This window comes from Bubalus bubalis, chromosome X (assembly GCF_019923935.1).
Source record: "Bubalus bubalis isolate 160015118507 breed Murrah chromosome X, NDDB_SH_1, whole genome shotgun sequence".
Classification (NCBI taxonomy): Eukaryota; Metazoa; Chordata; class Mammalia; order Artiodactyla; family Bovidae; genus Bubalus; species Bubalus bubalis.
Genome location: NC_059181.1, coordinates 133,226,480 through 133,246,661, shown reverse-complemented (window position 1 = coordinate 133,246,661; position 20,182 = coordinate 133,226,480).

The window sequence follows — 20,182 nt, the reverse complement described above, 5'->3', positions numbered from 1 at the left end:
AACCAGTCCATTGTTCCATGTCCAGTTCTAACTGTTGCTTTTTGACCTGATACAGGTTTTGTAGGAGGCAGGTAAGTTGGTCTGGTATTCCCATCTCTTGAGGAACTTTCCACAGTTTGTTGTGATCCACACAGTCAAAGGTTTTAGTGTAGTCAATGAAGCAAAAGTAAATGTTTTTCTGGAATTATCTTGCTTTTACTATAATCCAACAGATGTTGGCAATTTGATCTCTGGTTCCTCTGCCTTTTCTAAATCCAGCTTGTACATCTGGAAGTTCTCGGTTCACATACTGTTGAAGCCTAGCCATCTTCCTTAGCCAGTGGAAAATTAGTTGGATACAGCTTATATGTAAGACAAACAAAATTTTCAAAATTGTGAAGTACATTCTTGGAGGATGTTTTTCCTTTCATGCCAGTTTTGTTTTAAAGTTATTTTCCATCTGGTTTTTACTTCTAAAAAAACATACTGCCACCCATGTGTTTTGTACCATTGTTCATTCTGCTCTGGTCACAGGGTTTCTTTGCTCAATTAAAATTTTGTTTTCTACAGAACCAAAAACAATCCAGCATAGGATTTATCATGTTTTCTAATTTGTCTAATCTCTCCCTTTATAAATATTCCTACATATCTAGTTTTCCTTGAAAGTCCAATTCAATTTGAAGTGGACTAGAGAAGGCGATGGCACCCCACTCCAGTACTCTTGCCTGGAGAATCCCATGGATGGAGGAGCCTGGTAGGCTGCAGTCCAGCGACTTCACTTTCACTTTTCACTTTTATGCATTGGAGAAGGAAATGGCAACCCACTCCAGTGTTCTTGCCTGGAGAATCCCAGGGATGGGGGAGCCTGGTGGGCTGCCGTCTATGGGGTCACACAGAGTCGGACACAACTGAAGCAACTTAGCAGCAGCAGCAGCAGCGGGAAAGTTTCTTAGCAAAACTAGACTGAATTTTTCTCTCTAGGTTGAACAGATAAGGAAAAACATTTTTTTTTCAACTAGTTTGGGTAACTTGGGTCACTACTTAGGTTAAATTGCATGTTTTATCTTTCAAAGAATATATCTAAATATGAATATTTCCCATCATAAATTATCTCAAAATCAATTCCTAACTGAATAAAACTAATGTATCATTAATCACTTCAGTCGTGTCTGACTCTTTGTGATTCCCATGGACTGTAGCCCACCAGGTTACTCTGTCCATGGGGATTCTCCAGGCAAGAATATGGAGTGGGTTGACATGCCCTCCTCCAGGGGATCTTCTCAGTCCAGGAATCGAACCCAGCTCTCCTGAATTGCAGGCAGATTCTTAACCACCTGAGCCACCAGGGAAGCCCAATGTATCATTAATACTGTTAGTAAAGATTTATAGTTACATCCTAATATATATATCCACTTCTTTTACAATGCAGCTCAAGCCTGTCCTTTCTATTTCCTTTCTTTATTTTGTCTCCTCTTTCTCTTCTACACTTATTATTTAACTAAAGTTTTATTTCCCACCTTTGTAAAATATTCCATGTTGCAATTTGTTTGAAGGATACCATAATAAAAAAATGTAGAATATTATATTTATATACCACTTTTCACCTCAAAGGATCCCAAATCACTTCAAAAACTATACAATGGGCAAAAATCTACAGTCTATGAGCACATCTCCTGTTAGCTTTATTGGAAATTCTGTGTTAAAAACTATTACAAGATCACATTTCTGAGTATATACTTTAATCATATCACCCTCCACTGAAATATAGTCACCTCTGGGATTGGAACTTGTTTGAAAGCACAGTACAACATTCCACAAGTTTAGAATAGGAAATGAGATTAGTGGCTATTCAAATTAGCAGTTAGTTATTATCTGATTCATAAATGTACCCAATGCTATCTATAAACAGCTTCTGGGCACATATACAACATTCATAGAAAATTTAAACACTATTCCAAAAAGAGAGGAAAGCAGTTGGGTGAAAATAGGTGTATACTTTATAGTTGTGTTCATGTATTAAATAAATAAATTATCTTATGGGGTGATTTCATCCTAACGTTCTTTGTTAAGCCAGGTCAAAGTGAACAATACTGAGAAAAGTTAATAAAACAGCAAATGAAATGATACAGGAAAAAAATAGTATTCTAACATTTGATTCTCAAAAGAATTTGAGAGAATGAAGTTTCAGAAAAAGTAATCTCTGAGGGAGTCCTCGACAAGGACTCAGAATATTTTCTTAGGTTACCTGAATAGTTAGAGTATTTCTTTGCATCAACCCTCCACCATCCTTCTCCAAACTTCAGGCTTCTCCCAGCCTCGAAACTCTAATCCTATTTTAGCTAAAAACAATCGCATTAAGTACTCATACAAAGAAACACAGATTCATTTGTGCTCTTTTGCTTCTTTGCCTTCACTGTACTTCAAATGGCTGCTTTCTACATTGTGGATTGATTTTCTGGAGTATCTTCTAAAGCTCTTCACATTTCTCATCCTTTCAAGTAGAAACCACAATAGCTCCTTTCCTATATACATAAAATCACTTATATAAGGGAAGCGGGTGTGTTCCTTACAGTTCTTTCAGGCTAACAGGTACAACTATAAAGGCAGAAAAAAGATAAATCACTTTTCTTAGATCACACAGCTTAACAGTGACAGGTCAAGGACTCAAGTTTTCTAAACTTACTTAGTTTAATCAAGCAACTCTATTGCAATAACATTCTTTCACTTGTATCTGATCAGTGAGGGTTACTGAATTTTATCTAAAATATAAAACCAAAGTATCAATATGTTTCTACCTAATTCATGACCTTCCTATAAACTTGTATTTTTCATTGTTTTTATTGAGGTAAAATTCACATAACATAAAATTGACCATTTAAAAGTATACAATTCAGTGGTATTTAGTACATTCTCAACATTATGCAACTGCCATATCTTTTTACAAAATGTTTTCATCATTCCCAAAAGAAACTCTGTACCCACTGAGCAGTCATTTCCCCATTCCTCCCTATTCTAAGCAACCACTAAAACTAATCTGCTTTTTGTATCTACCTGTTTTGGATGTTTCAAACAAATGGAATCAAACAATATGCCACTAGTTGTATTTGGCTTCCTTAACTTGCTTCCCTGGTGCCTCAGATGGTAAAGCATCTGTCTGCAATGCTGGAGACCCACATTCAATCCCTGGGTGGTGAAGATACCTTGGTGAAGGAAATGGCAACCCACTCCAGTACTCTTGCCTGGAAAATCCCATGGATGGAGGAAACTGGTAGGCTACAGTCCATAGGGTTGCAAAGAGTCGGACAAGACTGAGCAATCTCACTTTCCTTCACTTAGCATAATGTTTTGAAAGTTGATCCATGTTATAGCACATACTGTATTTCATCCCTTTTTATGATGAAATAATATTCCACTGTATGGATGTACCACATTTGCTTTATCTGTTTATTAATTGCTAGACATTTGAATTGCTTTATTTATTTATTTTGGCTATCATGGGTCATACTGGTAGGAATACTCCTGTACATCTTATGTACAGGAGTATGAACTTGTGCTTTCAATTCTCTTAAATACATACCTAAGAGTGAGACTGTTGACTTATAAAGTTACTCTATACTTAACTTACTGAGGAACTGACAAACTGTATTTCAATTATATTGCATTCCCAACAATATTGCCTAAGGGTTCTACATTCTCTACATCCTCACCAACACATGTTATTTCCTTTATTTTTTTAATCATAGCCCTCCTATTGGGTACAATGTGGTATTTAGTGGTTTAATCTGCATTTCCCTAATGGATAATAATGATTTACTTCTTTATATGTGCTTCTTGGCCATTTGTATATCTTCTTTGGATAAATGTCTAAATAAATCCCTTGTCCATTTTTTAATTGGGTTGTCTTTTTGTTGTTGAGTAGTTTTTTTAATATGTTCTGCATATTAGACATATATATATAATTTGTAAATATTTTATGTCATTCTGTAGATTTTTTTCAATTTCTTGATAATGTTCTTTGATGAGCAAAAGTGTTTTTTTTTTTTTTTTCACATATAAGCTTTTATTTATCATAGTATTTTGGGTGTTCCAAGTGCTGGTATAAATTTTACTTTGGTAGCAACTTTTATTGGTTTCTTTTGTAAGTATGCCCGTAACTGTATACCAATGGTGTCTACATTCATCTGACAGATGGTTTTTATTCTGTTATGCTTTATCTAAAGCTATGTCACAATAAAAATGAACAAAAATGAATTACTTGAGTTCCTTTATCATTCTGTTTCAATTAAATGACTGACAGTTTCTTCCCATAAAGTTGCTGTAAAATTAGACAAAATCAGAATATTATGCACTTCTTTAAAAAATGTGTTCTCTTTCAACTCATGGTGCCTTTCCTCCCAGCTTTATGTGATAAGGATCTATTTTTTTTAAGTCTGTTTAGAAAATAAATTATTATAATATTTATTTCACTTTTGCAGAATTCCCCTGTCCTCCTGTATTACCTTTAATATTGTCTTCTTTAAAAAGATATTCATTAATTAATATGTGCATGGACTTTCATGAGATCATAATTTTTTTTCATTTTTTAACATTCTCAAAATGTTTATTTGATACAATTCCCTAAAATGTTAACATTAACACAGAAGCTAGTAGAAAACTTCCTGCAAAAGACAATGATGAATGCTATTCTGAAACAGCTATAAAACCATCAATAAATACAATAATATTTTCATCATTACATAGTTTTTTCTGACCAGCAAGTAAAACGGATCTTTCTTTACTTGAATCCAAAGAATATGGCCAGTATGAACCAGAAAGCTTAGGCATATGCAGTAAAAGACTCTGGTATTTACATTTTGAAATATCTAACATTTGTATATAATTAAAGAAAGAATGTCTATCACTTTAAAGGTGACAATTTCAGGGAAAATACAGTTTCCCTGAGGTGGGTGCTAATGAATAATAGTTAATGGGTGTTAGCTAATAAAATTATAGCTAACAGAGTCATTTTAGTGGCTTTTATAACTAATGGCAAGAATTCTAGAAAAAAATAAGGAGGAGTAACAGGATTAAATATACAAGTTATAGCATAACTCCTCTGAGTCTAGGGTCAAGTATTTATATTCTAGGCAAATATATAAAGGCCTCAGTAAGTCCAAATGTAGAACAGCATCTGGTAATGCAACACTTTCAGTAATTGAGGCATCCTTTAGAGGAGGCAAGACAAGTAATGCCAGTAATGTGGTAGGTAGTACAGTAGAGGGCCAAAAGCCAATTTTGATTTACCAAAAAAAATGTTCATGATGGAGTATTTTGCCATTAATTATTAGTGATGCTATACGTCTGTGCATATACATCTCTAGCACCAAAATAAAGATAGAATTACTCTTATCAAGAAAGCATTATATAAACATCTTAAAAGGGAAAAATTATTTACCTGCAAATATTCCAGATCTAAAACAAAAAGAATAAAACTGTTATAATAATAGTTTCTTTTAAAATATTTTATTATTATGGTAGTTGTACATTCACAGAAAAATCGAGTGGAAGGTAAGAGATTTCCCATATATCCCCTAATCCTACACATGGATAGCCTCTTCCATTATCTACATTTCACACCAGAGTGTTACATTTGTTATAAGCATTGAACTGACAGTGACACAGCATTATCATCCAGAGTCCACAGTTTATATTAGGGTCCACTCTTGTTGTACATTCCACAGGATTTGACAAATATATGATGAAATGTATACATCATCATAATTTCACACAGAGTAGTTGCACCACCCTAATAATCTTTTATGTTTCAATTACTTACCTCCCCTTCTTCCCAAGACACCTGGAAACCACTGATCCTTTTATTGTCTCCACAATTTTGTTTTTCTAGAGTATCATATAGTGTATAATATTTTCAGAGTCACTTCTTTCACTTAGTAATATGTATTTAAGGTTACTTCATGTTTTTCATACCTCAAAGATCACTTGATTTAAGGCACTAAATAATATTGCACTGTCTGAGTGTACTGCTTTATTTATCCATTCCACTTAATGAAGGACATCTTGGTTGCTTCCAAGTTTGAGGCATTATGAATAAAGTTGAATAAATATTCATGTGCAGATTTTTGTGTGGACAGAAGTTTGCAAGTCATTTGAATGAATATTGAGCAATACAATTGCTAGATTAAATGGTAAGAGTATGTTCGGTTTTGTAAGGAACAGTCAAACTGTTTTCCAGTGATGCTGTACCTCTTTGCATTCCCACCAGAATTGGATGAGAGTTACTGCTACTCCACAATCTCCCTAGCACTTTATGTTGTCAGTGTTCTCGATTTATGCCATTCTAATACGTGTTGAGTGGTTGATAATTTCTGGATAGATTATTTCTCTATAAAATAATCTTAATTCCCTTTCTTAAGAATATCAATAATATATTCATAATATGTTACAGCATACATATTTTCTCAATAAGAATAGAAAGTTTTCAGATTTTTCTCTTTGGGGCTGTCTGCTCTTTAATGATGCTAAACCTGACAGTGAGAAAGCACGAACCTGTACTCTAGGTGATCACTGCCAAAACTGCAAAAAAATAGGTATAGTTTGAAAATGGAGAATTGATTCTGTTTTGCAATTGTATGGATTTTCTTCCTTCTAAAACAAGTTCAGAGGGGCAGTGCCAAGATGGAGGAGGAATAGGATGGGGAGACCACTTTCTCCCCCACAAATTCATCAAAAGAACATTTGAACGCTGAGCAAATTCCACAAAACAACTTCTGAATGCTGGAAGAGGACATCAGGCACCCAGAAAGGCAGCCCATTGTCTTCGAAAGGAGGTAAGCCAAAATATAAAAGATAAAAAGAGACACAAAAGAAGTAGGGATGGAGATCTGTTCTGGGAAGGGAGTCTTAAAAAAGAGAGAAGTTTCCAAACACCAGGAAACACTCTCACCAGCGGGTCTGTGGCGAGTCTTGTAATCTCAAAGGGCAACAAAACCAGGAGGAAAAATAAATAAATAAAACCCACAGATTATGTGCCCAACGGTAACTCCCCCAGTGGAGAAGCAGCCCCGACACTCGCATCCACCACTAGCAAGTGGGGGCTGGACAGGGAGGCATGGGCTGCACTGCTTAGGGTAAGGACCAGGCCTGAATGCCCCAAGGGCAATCTGAAGGAACTAACTTGAGACAGCAACCCAGACCGTGGGATAGCTATCCCTCGAAAAGCCCTAACATAAGACACTGCCAGGCCTGCTCACAGAAAGGACTGAGCAGAGCTAGCCAGTGGCAGACTAGCCCATCCCCCACCGGAGACAGGCAGGCAAGGGCAGCCAGAGATGGAAGGGGGCAATTGAGTCCCCAGAGAGGCATCCTATACTAAACTGCAGCAGACTAACCAAGTCTTCGTTGCTAACCAAGACTTCTTGGGATTCTGGATGGTTGACTGCCGGCTCCTGGGGCTGCCCTGCTTGCCGACTGCCGGGAGGGTCACAGACAGAGATCAACTCCCCAGAAGAGACACACGGCACACCTGAGAAGGCATTCCCGTTGTACACCCAGAAAACCAAGCAACTGGAAAGGGGGAGGTGATAAGACACAGCCTTCAACTGGAGGTGACTATACTCGCCAAGCACCTGGTCACCTGAGTTGCTCGGACCTGGGACAGGCACAAAACGCAGCCCCAACCAAGTCTGCACCTTTGTGGAGTACCCAAGAACCTGAACCTGAGCAGCTTAGACCTGGGGAATGCAGGCAACCCAGGGCCCACATCAGACAGTTCCCGGCAGAGCAACGTAGAGCCTGAGCAGTGTAGACTGGGAAAGCACACACACTGTGAGCAGGGGCAAGCCCAGTGCAGCTGAAACACTGAGAGCACTCCTGACACATGCCAGTGACATTTGTTTGCGGTGTTCCTCCCTCCCCACAGCACTACTGAACAAGTGAGCCTTAAAAAGTGACCACCACCGCCCCCTTGTGTCAGGGCGGAAATTAGACACTGAAGAGACCAGCAAACAGAAGAAGCTAAAATAAACAGGGGGAACCACTTTGAAAGTGACAGGTGCAATAGATTAAAACCCTGTAGTTAGCACCGACTACATAGGAAGGGACCTATAGATCTTGAGAAGTACAAGCCGAATCAAGGAACTATCTGAAACTGAACTGACCCCACACTGTCCACAACAGCTCCAGAGAAAGTCCTAGATATATTTTTACTATTATCATTTTTTAAATTTTTAAATTTTTTAAGTCTCCTATTACTCCTTTAGTTTTCATTTTTATAACCTATTATTACCTTGCAAAAAAATAAGACCCTATTTTTAAAGCAAACTTCATATATATATATATATATATATATATATATATAATTTTGTGAACTTGTTTTTTTTTTTAATATTGTATTTTTGAGAATCTAACCTCTACTCTAGATTTTTAATCTTTGTTTTTTGGTATTTGGTATCAATTTTGTCCTTTAAGACCCAATCTTCAGTATCCATTTTTACTTGGGAGTGAGATTACTAGCTTGATTGCTCTCTCCACCTTTTGACTCTCCTTTTTCTCTACCAGATCGGCTCTATCTCCTCCATTCCCCTTCTCTTCTCTACCCAGCTCTATGAATCTATTTGTGTGTTCCAGGCTGTGGAGAACACTTAGGGAACAGATTACTGGCTGGATCTGTCTCTCTCCTTTTGATTCCACATTTTTATCCTCCTGGTCACCTCTGTCTCCTTCCTCCCTCTTCTCTCCTCTGTGTAACTCCATGAACATCTCTGAGGGGTCCAGACTGTGGAGAGCACATAGGGAAGTGATTACTGGCTAGCTTCCTCTCTTCCCTTTTGATTCACCCTCTTCCCCTCCTGGTCACCTCTATCTCCCTCCTCCTTTTTCTCTTCCCATGTAACTCTATGTAGCTCTCTGGGTGTCCCTCACTATGGAGAAACTTTTCATCATTAACCTAGATGTTTTATCATTGGTGCTGTATAGATGGAGAAGTCTTGAGGCTACTGTAAGAATAAGACTGAAATCCAGAGGCAGGAGGCTTAAGTCCAAAACCTGCGAACACCAGAGAACTCCTGACTCCAGGGAACATTAATAGATAAGAGCTCATTCAAAGTTTCCTAACCTACACTGAAACCAAGAACCACCCAAGGGCCAACAAGTTCCAGAGCAAGACATACCATGCAAATTCTCCAGCAACACAGGAACATAGCTCTGAGCTTCAATATACAGGCTGCCCAAATTCACACCAAACCCACTGACATCTCAAAACTCACTACTGGACACTTCATTGCACTCCAGAAAGAAGAAATCCAGCTCCATCCACCAGAACATTGACACAAGCTGCCCTAACCAGGAAACGTTGACAAGCCACCTGTACAACCCCACCAACAGGGAGGAACCGCCACAATAAAGAACCACAAACTGCCAGAATACAGGAAGGCCACCCCAAACACAGCAATATAAACAAGATGAAAAGGCAGAGAAACACCCTGCAGGTAAAAGAACAGGATAAATCCCCGCCAAACCAAACAAAAGAGGAAGAGATAGGGAATCTACTTGAAAAAGAATTCCAAATAATGATAGTGAAAATGATCCAAAATCTTGAAAACAAAATGGAGTTACAGATAAATAGCCTGGGGACAAGGATTGAGAAGATGAGAGAAATGTTTAACTAGGACCTAGAAAAAATAAAAAAGCATCAATATATAATGAATAATGCAAAAAATGAGATTAAAAGCACTCTGGAGAGAACCAAGAGTAGAATAATGGAGGCAAAAGATAGGATAAGTGAAGTAGAAGATAGAATGGTAGAAATAAATGAAGCAGAGAGGAAAAAATAAAACTAATTAAAAGAAATGAAGACAACCTCAGAGACCTCTGGGACAATGCGAAATGCCCCAACATTTGAATCATAGGAGTCTCATAAGAAGAAGACAAAAAGAAAGACCATGAGAAAATACTTGAGGGGATAATAGTTGAAAATTTCCCTAAAATGGGGAAAGAAATAGTGACCCAAGTCCATGAAACCCAGAGAGTCCCAAAAAGGATAAACCCAAGCCAAAACACCCCAAGACACAAATTAATCAAATTAACAAAGATCAAACACAAAGAACAAATATTAAAAGCAGCAAGGGAAAAACAACAAATAACACACAAGGGGGTTCCCATAAGGATAACAGCTGATCTTTCAATAGAAAGTCTTCAGGCCAGAAGGGAATGGCAGGACATACTTAAAGTGATGAATGAGAAAAACCTATAGCCCAGATTACAGTACCCAGCAAGGATCTCATTCAAATATGAAGGAGAAATCAAAAGCTTTACAGACAAGCAAAAGCTGAGAGAATTAGGCACCACCAAACCAGCTCTCAAACAAATGCTAAAGGATCTTTGCTAGACAGGAAAAACAGAAAGGGTGTATAAACTCGAACCCCAAACAGTAAAGTAAATGGCAATGGGATCATACTTATCAATAATTACCTTAAATGTAAATGGGTTGGATGCCCCAACCAAAAGACAAAGACTGGCTGAATGAATAAAAAAACATGACCCTATATATGTTGTCTACAAGAGACCCACCTCAAAACAAGGGACACATACAAACTGAAAGTGAAGGACTGGAAAAAGATATTCCACGCAAATAGAGACCAGAAGAAAGCAGGAGTAGCAATACTCATATCAGATAAAATAGACTTTGAAATAAAGGCTGTGAAAAGAGACAAAGGACACCACTACATAATGATCAATGGATAAATCCAAGAATATAACAATTATAAACATATATGCACCCAACATAGGAACACCGCATTATGTAAGGCAAATGCTAATAAGTATGAAAGGGGAAATTAAAGTAACACAATAATAGTGGGAGACTTTAATACCCCACTCACACCTATGGATAGATCAGTTAAACAGAAAATTAACAAGGAAACACAAACTTTAAATGATAAAATGGACCACTTAGACCTAATTAATATCTATAGGATATTTCACCCCAAAACAATGAATTTCACCTTTTTCTCAAGTGCACATGGAACCTTCTCCAGGATAGATCACATCCTGGGCCATAAATCAGGCCTTGGTAAATTCAAAAAAAATGAAATCATTCCAAGCATCTTTTCTGACCACAATGCAGTAAGATTAGATGCCAATTATAGGCGAAAAACTGTTAAAAAATCCAACATATGGAGGCTGAACAACAAGCTGCTGAATAACCAATAAATCACAGAAGAAATCAAAAAAGAAATCAAAATATGCATAGAAACGAATTAAAATGAAAACAAAATAACCCAAAACCTATGGGACACTGTAAAAGCAGTGCTAAGGGGAAGGTTCATTGAAATACAGGCTTTAAACAACCTAACTCTACACCTAAAACAACCAGAAAAGGAAGAAATGAAAATCCCCAGGGTTAGTAGAAGGAAAGAAATCTTAAAAATTAGGGCAGAACTCAATGCAAAAGAAACAAAAGAGACCATAGCAAAATTCAACAAAGCTAAAAGTTTGTTCTTTGAGAAGATAAATAAAATTGACAAACTATTAGCGAGACTCATCAAAAAAAAAAAAAGGGAGAAGAATCATATCAACAAAATTAGAAATGAAAATGGAGAGATCACAACAGACAACACAGAAATACAGAGGATCATAAGAGACTACTATCAGCAACCATATGCCAATAAAATGGACAACTTGGAAGAAACGGACAAATTCTTAGAAAAATACAACTTTCCAAAACTGAACCAGGAAGAAATAGAAAATCTTAACAGACCCATCACAGAAATTGATGACAGACCCCAGAAATTGAAACTGTAATCAGAAATCTTCCAGCAAACAAAAGCCCAGGTCCAGACGGCTTCACAGCTTAATTCTACCAAAAATTTAGAGAAGAGCTAACACCTATCCTGCTCAAACTCTTCCAGAAAATTGCAGAGAAAGGTAAACTTCCAAATTCATCCTATGAGGCCACCATCACCCTAATACCAAAACCTGACAAAGATGCCACACAAAAAGAGAAAACTACAGGCCAATATCACTGATGAACATAGATGAAAAAATCCTTAACAAAATTTTAGCAAACAGAATCCAACAACACATTAAAAAGATCATATATCATGACCAAGTGGGCTTTATCCCAGGGATCCAAGGATTCTTCAACATCCGCAAATCAATCAATGTAATACACATCAATAAATTGAAAGATAAAAACCATATGATTATCTCAATAGATGCAGAGAAAGCCTTTGACAAAATTCAATATCCATTTATGATAAAAACTCTCCAGAAAGCAGGAATAGAAGGAACATACCTCCACATAATAAAAGCTATATATGGCAAACCCACAGCAAACACTATCCTCAGTGGTGAAACATTGAAAGCATTTCCCCTAAACTCAGGAACAAGACAAGGGTGCCCACTCTCACCACTACTATTCAACATAGTTTTGGAAGTTTTGGCCACAGCAATCAGAGCAGAAAAAGAAATAAGAGGAATCCAGATTGGAAAAGAAGAATAAAACTCTCACTGTTTACAGATGACATGATCCTCTACATAGAAAACCCTAAAGACTCCACCAGAAAATTACTAGAGCTAATCAATGAATACAGTAAAGTTGCAGGGTATAAAATCAACACACAGAAATCCCCTGTATTCCTATACACTAATGATGAGAAAACAGAAAGAGAAATTAAGGAAACAAGCCCATTCACCATTGCAATGAAAGAATAAAATACTTAGAAATATATCTACCTAAAGAAACACCCCACTCCAGTACTCTTGCCAGGAAAATCCCATGAATGGAGGAGCCTGATGGGCTGCAGTCCATGGGGTCGCTGAGAGTCGGACACGACTGAGTGACTTCACTTTCACTTTTCACTTTAATGCATTGGAGAAGGAAATGGCAACCCACTCCAGTGTATCTTTCCTGGAGAATCCCAGGGACAGTGGAGCCTGGTGGGGTGCCGTCTATGGGGTCGCACAGAGTCGGACACGACTGAAGTGACTTAGCAGCAGTAGCAGCAGCAAAGAAACAAAAGACCTATATATAGAAAACTATAAAACACTGATGAAAGAAATCAAAGAGGACACAAATTGATGGAGAATATACCATGTTTGTGGATTGAAAGACTCAATATAGTGAAAAGAGTATACTACTCAAAGCAATGTATATATTCAATGCAATCACTATCAAGCTACCAATGGTATTTTTCACAGAGCTAGAACAAATAATTTCACAATTTGTATAGAAATACAAAACATCTCGAATAGCCAAAGCAAGCTTGAGAAAGAAGAATGGAACTGGAGGAATCAACCTGCCTGACTTCAGGCTATACTACAAAGCTATATTCATCAAGACAGTATGGTACTGGCACAAAGACAGAAATATAGATCAATGGAATAAAATAGAAAGCTCAGAGATAAATCCACACACCTATGGGCACCTTATCTTTGACAAAGAAGGCAAGAATATACAATGCAGAAAAGACAATCTTCTTAACAAGTGGTGCTGGAAAAACTGGTCAGCCACTTGCAAAAGAATGAATCTAGAACACTTTCTAGTACCATACACAAAAATAAACTCAAAATGGATTAAAGATCTAAATGTAAGACCAGAAATTATAAAACTCCTAGGGGAAAACATAGGCAAAACACTCTCTGACATAAATCAAAGAAGGATTCTCTATGACCCATCTCCCAGAGTATTAGAAATAAAAGCAAAAATAAACAAATGGGACCTAATTATACTTAAAAGCTTCTGCACAACAAAGGAAACTATAAGCAAGGTGAAAAGACAGCCTTCAGAATGGGAGAAAATAATAGCAAATGAAGAAAAGGACAAAGAATTAATCTCAAAAATATACAAGCAACACCTGCAGCTCAATTCCAGAAAAATATATGACCTAAGCAAAAAATGGGCTAAAGAACTAAACAGACATTTCTCCAAAGACATACAGATGGCCTACAAACACATGAAAAGATGCTCAACATCACTCATTATCAGAGAAATGCAAATCAAAACCACAATGAGGTACCATTTCACGCCAGTCAGAATGGCTGCTATCCAAAAGTCTATAAGCAATAAATGCTGGAGAGGGTGTGGACCAAAGGGAACCCTCTTACACTGTTGGTGGGAATGCAAACTAGTACAGCCAACTATGGAGAACAGTGTGGAGATTCCTTTAAAAACTGGAAATAGAACTGCCATATGACCCAGCATTCCCACTGCTGGGCATACACACTGAGGAAACCAGAATTGAAAGAGACACGTGTACCCCAATGTTCATCGCAGCACTGTTTATAATAGCCAGGACATGGAAGCAACCTAGATGTCCATCAGCAGATGAATGGATAAGAAAGCAGTGGTACATATACACAATGGAGTATTACTCAGCCATTAAAAAGAATACATTTGAATCAGTTGTAATTAGGTGGATGAAACTGGAGCCTATTATACAGAATGAAGTAAGCCAGAAAGAAAAACACCAATACAGTATACTAAGGCATATATATGGAATTTTGAAAGATGGTAATGATAACCCTATATGTGAGACAGCAAAAGAGACACAGATGTATAGAACAGTCTTTTGGACTCTGTGGGAGAGAGCGAGGGTGGGATGATTTGGCAGAATGGCATTTAAACATGTATATTATTATACATGAAACAAATTGCCAGTCCAGTTTCAATGCATGAGACAGTGTGCTCGGGGCTTGTGCACTGGGATGACCCAGAGGGATGGGATGGGGAGGGAGGTGGGAGGCGGCTTCAGGATGGTGAATACATGTACACCTGTGGTGGATTCATGTCAGTGTATTTCAAAACCACTACAATATTGTAAAGTAATTAGCCTCCAATTAAAATAAATAAATTTATATTAAAAGTAAAAATTAAAAAAATAAAACAAGTTCATTTTAACATAGCTTATGAAAAATTAAAAGCGTTCAATTTAACTGTGACGTTTAAAGACTTTTGACAAATGTATATATACCCACTTAACTACCACTTTTACAATAAGAACATTTACATCACTATCCCCTCTCCAATACCTCCTCCAAACCTCTAACCCCCTGTAAACCTCTTCTTCCCCTTTTGCAGTCAATCATACCTCCTCCACATAAAGCCATCCATATTATTAACCCTAAGCAACTACTGATCAGATTTCCCTCATTAAAGATTAGCTTGGCTGTTCGAAACTTCATGTAAATGAAATCATTAGAGTATTATTTTCTCAGTTCTTTTATTCAGCATGTTTTTGAGATTTATCCATTTTTTTCTGTGTACCAGGTTTTTCTTCCTTTTTATTATAAGTAATATTTCATTGTACATATATACTACAATCTATCCATTTACCTGTGATAGAACTTTAGTCATTTCATGTTGTGGGCTATTAAGAATAAAACAGCTGTTAACATTTGAGCATAAGTCATTTTGTAGACATATTGTTTTTACTTCTGTTAGATAAATACCTGTGAGTAGAATGGCTGGGTCATGTGGTAGGCTTAAGTTTAATTTTATGAGAAAGCAGAAGACTGATTTCCAAAGTGGTTATACCTTTATTATATACTCCCATCAATGACATATGAAATTCCTGAATGCTCCAAATCCTTGTTAACAACTGTCACTCTTAATTTTAGCCTAGATCAGTGTGAAGTGGTAACACATGTGATTATCATTTGTAGTTCCATAATGGCATCCCACTCCAGTACTCGTGCCTGGAAAATTCTATGGACGGAGGAGCCTGGGAGGCTACAGTCCATGGGGTTGCAAGGAGTCGGATACGACTGAGAAACTTCAATAATCAATTCAGTGTTAATGAAGCTGAGAATATTTTCATGTGCCTAGTTGCCATTAATTTCTCTCCTTTGGTGAACTGTGTTCAAATATTTCTCTCAAATTACATTGAGTTGTTTTTCTTCTTAGTATTTAGTTGTAAAAGTGCTATTTATAAAACATACTAATACTATAGATAATTATATACATAAAGAATATTCTCTCCAAGTCTGGAATTTGACTTGTCATTTCCTTCATGTTACATTTCAAAGAGCAGGAGCTTTCATTTTGATGAAATCCAATTTATCTTTTTATAAATTTTATGATTAATGCTTTCGTATCATCTCTAAGCTTTTTTTTTTTTTTGCCTATCCCAAAGTCACAAAGGTTTTCTCCTATAGTTTCATTTAAATGATTTATACTCTTACTTCTTTCAGTTAGACCTATGATCCATTTCAAATTTAGAATTGTGTATGTTATGAAGTAAAGGTCAAGGTTCACTTTTTTCCATATGAATATTCAGTTAATTTAGCACTATTAAGTTATTGGAAAGACATTCCTTTCCCCCACTGAATTTCTTGATAATTTTGTTGAAAATCAATGTACCATATGTGTGTGGGATATTTTTTGGACTTTTGTGCTTCATAGATTGAATATATATATATTTACACATACATATAGGAGATGGAAATGGCAACCCACTCCAGTATTTTTGCCTGGAAAATCCAATGGACAGAGGAGCCTGATGGGCTACAGTCCGTGGGGTCACAAGAGTCGAACACAACTGAGCAACTAAACCACCACCGGCACCATAATGGAATATTATTCAGCCATGAAAAAGAAGGAAGTCTTTTCACTTGCAAAAACACGGATGGACTTTGAGGGCATTATGCTAATCAAAATAAGTCAGACAGAGAAAGACAAATACTGCATAGTCTCATTTACATGTGGAAAAACAAATAAATTAATAAACCCAAGCTCATAATTACAGAGAACAGACTAGCAGGTGCCAGAAGCTAGGGAGTAGGGAGGCATGAAATGGGTGAAGAGGGTCAAAAGATACAAACTCCCATTATAAAATAAATAAGTCATAGGGATGTAATGTACAGAATGGCAACTATCATAAACAATAGTGTTCTCATATTTGAAAGAAGATGACATGACTCTATACATAGAAGATCTAAAGACATCACCAGAAAACTAGAGATTATCATGAATTTAGTAAAGTTACAGGATACAAAACTAATATACAGAAATCTGTCTCATTTCTATGCACTAACAACAAACCAGAAAGAAATTAAGGAAAGAATCCCATTTACCATCACATCAAAAAGAATAAAATACCTAGTAATAACCCTACCTAAAGAAGCGTAAGACCTAAACTTCAAAAACTGTAAGATATTGATAAAAGAAACTGAAATGACACAAACAGATGGAAAGATATACTGTGCTTTTGGATTGGAAGACCTAATATTGTTAAAATGACCATACTACCCAAGGCAATCTACAGATTCAATGTAATCCTTATCAAATTACCAATGACATTTTCCGCAGAACTGGGACAAAAAAATTTTTAATATGTATGGAAACACAAAAGAACCCAAATAGCCAAAATAATCTTAAGAAAGAAGAATGGAGTTGGAGGAATCATGAGCCTTAACTTCAGACTATACTACAAAGCTACAGTAATCAAAACAGTATGGTTTGATACATACAAAATCGACTTATACAAAAATAGACATATATATCAATGGAACAGAATAGAAAGCCCAGAAATATAGCACAGCATTATAATTATAGTCACCATGCTTTACACTACACCCCCAGAACTTATTCATCTTAATAATTGAAAGTCTGTACCTTCTGACTCCCTTCACACATTTCACCAATTCACACCCACTCCTGCTTCTTGCAACCACCAATCTGTTCTTTGTTTCTATGAGGCTCTCTTTTTCAATAGATTCCACATATAAGTGAGACCATATAGCATTTGTCTTTCTCTGTCTGACATTTCACTTAGTGTAATGCCCTTAACTTCCATCCAGGTTGCTGCAAATGTGAAGATTGCCCTATTTTTTTTGAGGTTGAATATACTATATATATATATACCACTATATTTTATTTATTCATTCACCCACTGATGGACACTTAGGTTGTTTCCATGTCTTGGCTATTGAAAAATAATGCTTCGATAAACATGGGGTAGAGATATTACTTTAAGATAGTGATTTATAGTTTAGTTAGAGGTATTAAAAATAAAGTTTACATGAAATTCATGTAAAAATCTTTATGTGGACTTTTTAAAATTTATCTTATATAAATATATAGCAGTGAAATTGCTGGATTATATGTTTGGCATTTTAAGAAACTGCCAGACCCTTTTCCAAAGTTTTCTGCCATTTTTAGACTCTGACCAACAATGAATGAGAATTATGATTGCCCTACATCCTTGCCAATGCTTGGTTTGTAAATATTTTTAATTTTAGTTACATGGCTACATGTGTATAGGACCTATATCCTTTTGAATGGTGCCAAGCACTGGCTAATCTTTCTGACTACAGAACTATGTGAACATGATATCCTTAGGAAACACTTTATGATGAATCCAAAGGTACTTTAAATGTCAATTATTACCTCACAGCATCTTAGCGAACTAGATAAATAGATGTAATAGTTAACCTCTCTATATATTACAATTATATAGTAATAACACTAATATTGCCACTTAAACAAGTAAGATCATTTCATACGGTGAATGATATATGTAGGCAATTTGCAAAAGAAAAGTATATATTGCAAAACCTTTTAAGATGCTGATATATACATAATTCAATGTAAAATAACATTATTTTATACATAAATATATGTTTAATGTATATAGCAAGTTAGTGATATACAGATTGATGGTGACAGTGCAGAGAAGACAGTGCTTCCACACATTATTGATGAAAATGCATATTAGAAAGACATTAGTGAAATTCAGCTGGGCAAAATATGTATCAAAATTTTAAATGTAAAGTACACATAAACTTAACCCCAGATATTCCATTTCTGGAAATGTATTCTAAGAAAATAAGCAGATAGGTATACAAATATATGTACAAGGATAATAGTTGAAGCACTGTTTATAAAAATAAAATATCTGAAAAAACCAAAATGCCCACAATATTGGTTATACTATAACATATTATAATATTATTAATCAATTTTAAAAGATGAGACTATAACTGACATGTGAAGTTTTCCATACACATCATTAAGTGAAAAGAACTAGTTACAGAAGAATATGTTTAGTGTAACCTTATTTTTGTAGAAAACAAAAATGTGCATAAATATGTAAGCTTTATATATGCAGAGAGAAAAGCTCAGAAGGAAAAACACTATACATTCAACAAGGGGTTGGAAAACTTTTTCTGAGAAAAGCCAGATTAAAAAGTGCTTTAGAATTTGCAAGCTACATGGCATCTGTCCCAACTAAATGGCTCTATCATTGTAGCATGAAAGCAACACAGACAATATGTAAATAAATGGTCATGGTTGTGTTCAAACAATATTTATGGACCCAAAAAATTGAGTTTCCTGTAATTTTCATGTTGCATAAAATATTCTTTTCTTGATTGTTTAAAATAATTAAAAAATGTGAAAACATTTCAGTTTGTAAGCCATAAAAAATAGAAGGCAGGTTAGATCTGTCCCACAGGCTTTATTTAGCCTGCCAACTCCTATTCAGTGAGGTACAATTTTTTTGGAGTGTGAGGTTGGGAAAAGCATTTTTATTTTATACTTAAACTTTAAAATTATTAAAAGATTTTAGAGCTAATTTGTGCTACTATTAATAGAAATGAAAATATTTTATACTGAACAACAAAATGTTGGTTTTCCAATTGGAGCTAGTAGAATTCAGAATGGATATTTCCTACTTCTTTGGTAGATAGCTTGCTTATCATTATTAATTTTCTTCACTATAACCTACACTAAAATAGAATTTTCCTGGGAGAAATATATAGGTATAGATACAGATTTAGATTAGATAAAGATATTATTTAGAGTTGAAATCATCCATGGTGGGAAAAGACTGAATGTTTTCCCTCTAAGTTTGGGAACAAGGCAAGGATGTATTCTCATCACTTTTATTTAACAATGAACTACAGGCTCTAGTGAATGCAACAAGCAAGAAAAAATAGTTGAAAAATTATACAGACTGGAAAAAAAGAATAAGATTCTCTTTATTTGTGGAGAGACTCCCTTTATTTCTTTATTTATTTAAGGTTACATAGATTAAAAAATGTCCCAAATAATCTACATAATAGCAACTAAAACTAATGAGATTAATAAGGCCACAAGATATGTGAATGTTTGCATCCCCCTCAAATGCATATTCTGAAACCTAATGCTCTCTATGATAGTATTAGGAGGTGGGGCCAATAGAAGGTGTGTATTAAGTCATAAGGG